This window comes from Sapajus apella, unplaced genomic scaffold (genome assembly GCF_009761245.1).
Source record: "Sapajus apella isolate SASKATOON/1434 unplaced genomic scaffold, GSC_monkey_1.0 scaffold15, whole genome shotgun sequence".
In the NCBI taxonomy this organism is placed as follows: Eukaryota; Metazoa; Chordata; class Mammalia; order Primates; family Cebidae; genus Sapajus; species Sapajus apella.
Window position 1 is genome coordinate 13,318,477 of NW_022436955.1, and position 6,457 is coordinate 13,324,933.

At 43.8% G+C, this 6,457-nt stretch overlaps 1 non-coding gene across 1 annotated transcript; it reads right to left on the reverse strand.

The window, feature by feature from the left end:
- Positions 1 to 4,441: 4,441 nt before the first annotated feature.
- LOC116555856 lies at positions 4,442 to 4,544 on the reverse strand. Its single transcript, XR_004270706.1, has one exon. It is a non-coding gene; the product is annotated as a small nucleolar RNA U13 (small nucleolar RNA).
- Positions 4,545 to 6,457: the final 1,913 nt, after the last annotated feature.

The following is a 6,457-nucleotide window of genomic DNA, read 5'->3' on the forward strand; positions in this document are numbered from 1 at the left end:
TAAAACACTGAAAGTTTTCATTTTGCAGTGGGTAACTGTCTTTTTTCCCTCAAACTTTGTGAACGGAATTGTGTGCATGAATGGCAGTTTTGAGCAGAATAAGTACGTGGTTGAAGTTACAAAATCATTAGGGAAGAGGTATGAAATATAGACACATTTCTGAGTAGTTATTTTGTGTCTACCATTTTGCCAGGCAGAGTATAAGTGACTCAGTGTGACAGAATTTTTGTTTTATTTAATTTAAATGTTTCATGTTTAATAAAGCAATACATATACATGGAGGTGCTTCTGATGAAAACCAAGTCTCCCCATCCGTCAATCCCATGCCCAGAGACAATCTCTGTTTATTCTTTTGGTAGTTATTCTACATCTCTAAATTAGTGTATATCAGAGTGTGGTACATATAACTACCAGTGATATGTAGATAAACGTTATTTTTTAACTTACTTGTATAAGTGTTTTGATGTATAATAGAAAAAAATAGGCCGGGCGCGGTGGCTCACGCCTGTAATCCCAACGCTTTGGGAGGCCGAGGCGGGCGGATCACGAGGTCAGGAGATTGTGACCATCCTGGCCAACATGGTGAAACCCCGTCTCTATAAAAAAAAAAAGAAAAGAAAAGAATAGCTGGCGCAGTGGCTCACGCCTGTAAACCTAGCACTTTGTGAGGCTGAGGTGGGTGGATCACCTGAGGTCAGGAGTTCAAGACCAGCCTGGCCATCATGGTGAAACCCCATCTTTAAAAAAAGAAAAGAAAAAAAATATATTTATTTATTTATTTATTTATTTATTTATAGGCCAGGCGCAGTGGCTCACACCTGTAATCCTAACACTTTGGGAGGCCAAGGCGAGCAGATCACAAGGTCAGGAGTTTGAGACCGGCCTGGCCAACATGGTGAAACCCTGTCTCTACTAAAAATACAAAAAATATCTGGGCATGATGGCGGGTGCCTGTAATCCCAGCTACTCAGGAGGCTGAGACAGGAGAATCGTTTGAACCTTGGAGGTGGAGGTTGCAGTGAGCCGAGATCATGCCACTGCACTCCAGACTGGGTGACAGGGCGTGACTTTGTCTTAAAATACATATATAATGTGTTTACCTACCAGAGTGGGGGCAAAAGTGAGTAAAATTAAAGAAAAATATTAAATCACCAAGTTTGGTGGCTCATGCCTCTGTAATCCCAGCTACTCAGGAGGCTAAGACAAGAGGATCACTTGAGACTTGGAGTTAGAGACCAGCCTGAGGAACACAGCAAGACCCTGTCTCTTATTTTTTTTTTAAGTGTAAATGAAAAAAGAAAAATATTAAATGAAAAAGAAAATAATAAATGCTAATACAGATACATGGATATCATGAATATGGTATCTAACTGAATCTTAAGAGACATTGCTTTAGACGGTATTCTTACACCTTATCAAATATAGACAGTATCTTGATTCTGTGAAGGAGTGACACTTCTTAACACATCCAAATGTATACTTCTAAATGAGTTGTTACTTAAGAGGCCATATGTGTGTGTGTGTGTGTGTGTGTAATTTTTTTTTAATGTTGCTGTTATAAATACAGATACTTACGTGTTGCCTTGCCAAGCATGGTGGCGCATGCCTGTAATCGCAACACTTTGGGAGGCCGAGACAGGAGGACCAGTTGAGCCCAGGAGTTCAAGACCAGCCTGGGCAACAAAGTGAGACCTCATATCTACAAAACAAAGTAATTAGAAGTCCCAGCTACTTAGGAGGCCGAGAGGATCACTTACGTCCAGGAGTTTGAGGCTGCAGTGAGCTATCATCGTGCCACTGCTCTCCATCCAGCCTGGACAACAGACATTGTCTAAAAAAGAAAAAAGGGAAAGAAGAATAAAAGTTGTCTTTTGGTATTTATTGACTTCAGTGGCACTGAAAATGAGCAAAAACCAAATGTAAGTATAAATATCAAATAACATACTTTGGCTCAAAAAAACAGCTTATGCGGGCAAAATACTGATCTGAAGATGGGACAACAATAGGATGGGGCTGCCAGAAAATCTGATGCAGTGTCAGGTTACATAATTGAAGTACAGTGTCCAGAATAAGGGAGGTAATTGTCTTGTTCTACTCCAAGCTGGTAAGAGCCTTACTCTATTAAACAGACAAATTCTAGAAGAGAACTAAAATATCACTTATTCCTGCTGAGAACACAGTAGGGACTCTAGCAATAAAAAAAAATAGCTATAATTTCTCAGAAAAAGAGGTATTGGTTGCTACTCTCATGCTCTATTTCATGGTGCCATCTCTCTGCTTCTACTGAGGCAATAGAGTGTTTGAAAGCATGGGCTGTTGAGTTTGCCTGCAATGTAACCTCCATTCCTCAATTTCCTTTGCTGTAAAGTGGAAACAATAGAACCTTCCTTGTAGAGTTGTTGAAAGAGTTAAGCAAGTTAGTCGATGTAAAATTACCTAGTTCCTGGCACCAGTAAGTGCCTCCTGTTACCTTGTACTAGTATTACTAGTCCTGTTGCTCCTCTGCTCTTCTAGCTCTTGTCTACTACTTCTCACATCCTTGTGTTTATTAGTCTGTTTTCTGTTGCTTATAACAGAATACCTGAAGCTGGGCAATTTATAAAGAAAAGAATTTTTTTGGCTGGGCGCGGTGGTTCACGCCTGTAATCCTAACACTTTGGGAGGCCGAGGTGGGTGGATCACCTGAGGTTAGGAGTTCAAGACCCGCCTGGCCATCATGGTGAAACCCCATCTTAAAAAAAAAAAAGGAAAATATTTTAACAGCTATGGAGGCTGAGAAGTCCAGGTGGAGGCGCTGCATCTGGTCAGAGCCTTCCTGCTGGTGAGGGCTTTCAAGAATCCCACTGTGCTCAAGCCTGTAATCCCAGCACTTTGGGAGGCCGAGGCGGGTGGATCACGAGGTCAAGAGATCGAGACCATCCTGGTCAACATGGTGAAACCCCGTCTCTACTAAAAATACAAAAAATTAGCTGGGCATGGTGGTGCGTGCCTATAATCCCAGCTACTCAGGAGGCTGAGGCAGGAGAATTGCCTGAACCCAGGAGGCGGAGGTTGCGGTGAGCCGAGATCGCGCCATTGCACTCCAGCCTGGGTAACAAGAGCGAAACTCCGTCTCAAAAAAAAAAAAAAAAAAAAGAATCCCACTGTGCTGCAAGCTATCACGGCAAAGGGGCTGAGCATGCAGAGGACTCAGGTCTCTATTCCTGTTTTAAAGCTACCAGTTGCGTTCCTATGATAGATAACTCATTAATCCATGAGTAGTTGAGTTAATCTATTCATGAGCACAGAACCCTCCCTCATGATTTTTTTTTTTGAGATGGTTCTGCTCCATCACCCAGGTGGGAGTGCAGTGGCACAATCACAGCTCACTGCAATCTCTTCCAGGCTCAAGCAATCCTCCCACCTCAGCCCCTACCCTGAGTAGCTGGGACTACAGGCACACCCCCCACTACACCCAGCTAAGTTTTGCATTTTTTGTAGAGATGGAGTTTCACCATGTTGCCCAGGCTGGTCTTGAAGTCCTGGCCTCAAGTGATCCATCTGCCTCAGCCTCCCAAAGTGCTGGGATTACAGATGTGAGCCACCATGCTGGCCCTCAGTCACCTTTTAAAAGGCCCCACTTCTCAATTCTGCCAGATTGGGGATGAAATTTCAGCTTCAGTTTGGGAGGGGATAAGTATACAAATCATAGCATTTTGGCTTTATCAAAGATGTCCCTTTGTCATCAGCATCGAAACTCTTCCTTTGAGTCATTTCCATTGGCATATAAATTTGTTGTAAATGTCTCTGGTCTCTTAAAAAAAATTGTTCTTTGGCCGGGCATGGTGGCTCAAGGCCTGTGATCCCAGCACTTTGGGAGGCCGAGGCGGGTGGATCACAAGGTCAAGAGATCGAGACAATTCTGGTCAACATGGTGAAACCCCGTCTCTACTAAAAATACAAAACATTAGCTGGGCATGGTGGCGCGTGCCTGTAATCCCAGCTACTCAGGAGGTTGAGGCAGGAGAATTGCCTGAACCCAGGAGGCGAGGTTGCAGTGAGCCGAGATCGCGCCATTGCACTCCAGCCTGGGTAACAAGAGCGAAACTCTGTCTAAAAAAAAAAAAAAAGTGTTCTTTGATCACACATCCTCCTCCTCCACACTATTTCTACTTCCTCTCCTTCCGTTCTCTCTTAAACCCATTCAAATCAGGCTCTCATCACGCCACTCTACTGAAATGGCGCTTGTCAATATCACCAACAAATGGGTTCCACATGGCCAAGCCCAGTGGTCAGTTCCCAGGCCTCATCTTGCTTGGCTTGTCAGCAGTATTTGACTCACCCGATCATTCCGTCCTTCAAACACTTGCTTCGCTTGGCTTTCGGGACACCACACTCAGCTTTTCAGCTCTGCTGTGTCCCTAAACGTTTTCTTTTTCTTTTCTTTTTTTTTTTTTTTTCATGTCAGACGGGAAATGTACTGATGTCATAAAAGATTCAAGGGTGGCATATCTCACACATGCATGTGAACACCCAATCATCACATTTAAGAACTACAAAAGGATCTGACCGCTGCTTTTCACTCTCATCTTCACCTCCTAACATTGTTGAGCCCCAGAGGTCAATCATCAAATCTCTTCTCTCAAAACCCAATGAGTTTGATCCCAGCCAATCTCATTGCTTTAAATACCATCTTTTAAAGACCCAGATGTGCATCTCCAGCCATAACTTCTGCCTTAACTCTTGTTTGTTCTTTTTTTTTTTTTTTTTTTTTTTTTTTTTTTAAGACGGAGTCTTGCTCCATCGCCAGGCACCAGGCTGGAGTGCAGTGGCGCAATCTCGGCTTACTGCAACCTCCAACTCCTGGGTTCAAGCAATTCTCCTGTCTCAGCGTCCTGAGTAGCTGGTACTACAGGCACGCGCCACCACACCCAGCTAATTTTTGTATTTTTAGTAGAGACGAGGTTTCCTATGTTGGCCAGGATGGTCTCGATCTCTTGACCTCATGATCCACCCGCCTTGGCCTCCCAAAGTGCTGGGATTACAGGCATGAGCCACCGTGCCTGGCCAAACTCTAGGTTCTTCCTATCCAACTGCCTACTCATCAGCCTCACCTGGCTGTCCTAATAGACATCTTTTTTTTTTTTCTTTTTTTTTGAGACAGAGTCTCACTCATCACCTAGGCTGGAGTGCAGTGGCACAATCGCAGCTCACTGCAACCTCCACCTCCTGGGTTCATGCGATTCTCCTGCCTCAGCCTCTCAGGTAGCTGGGATTACAGGTCCACACCACCACGCCCAGCTAATTTTTGTATTTTTAGTAGAGAGGGGGTTTCGCTGTGTTGGCCAGGCTGGTCTCGAACTCCTGACCCCAGTTGATCCGCCTGCATTGGCCTCCCAAAGTGCTGGGATCAGAGGTGTGAGCCATTGTGCCCAGACTGTTTTTCTTAATTTCTATACCACTATCTTTCCTGGATCTCTTTTAAATTCCCTGAGAGGACCGAATAGGTTGTTCCATTGCCATTTAGTAGGAAGCAGCCCTGCGGGATGAGCTGTCAGGCCACGTCACCTAGGGGGTTCCAGCCGCGGTTTATGATTGAATCCTCCCACTAGATTCCACTATCATTAGCTTCACTGATAGCAATGAGTGTGGGTCTGTTTTGTAGAAATGAATTTTATTTAATTTGGATCTTTTAGATATTTACTCAAAATTGCAGTGAAAATGAAAGCAACAGAAAATATTTTCAAACTGAAACACTCAGCCATCAGCTATTGTGGATACTGTCGAGAGGAAAAACAACCAATGCCAGTCAGCATCTGGTAAAGGAGGTTCTCTAGCTCGGCCCAATGCCTTTGTTTTCTTGGGAAGAGGCTGTCTCCCATTTTTCAGGCAACCTTCTCATCTTTTCTCATCTCTTCTCTCAATAGACCACAAGAGGGCAGTGTTTTACCATATTCTCCTTGAATGATATAACACCAACAGTGGGACCAGATGACTTCCAGAAGTAGAAATTGACTATTATGCCAAGATTGTTCACCAAAGTTGGTAAAACTCTAGGTTTACAATTGTGCCCCAAAAGTCATGGGACTGGACCCCATCGGTTTAGCATAAGTCATCAGTTTAGCAATGATACAGAAAATAACCTGAAAGTTTGAATAGATCAGAAATGAAGTACTTTTTGTGGAAGGCTGTTTTTAAGTATTAAAGGTACTATTTCCTTTCTTGAATTCACATTGCAGATGTGCATTGTGGATTTATGGGTTTATCTCTGCAAACCTTAAAGTAGAAGATTGCAAGGGCCAGGTGCAGTGGCTCATGCCTATAATCCCAGCACTTTGGGAGGCTGAGGCAGGCAGATCACCTGAGATCAGGAGTTCAAGACCAGCCTGGCCAATATGGCAAAACCCCGTCTCAACTAAAAATACAAAAAGTTAGCTGGGCATAGTGGTGGGCACCTGTAATCCCAGCTACTCAGGAG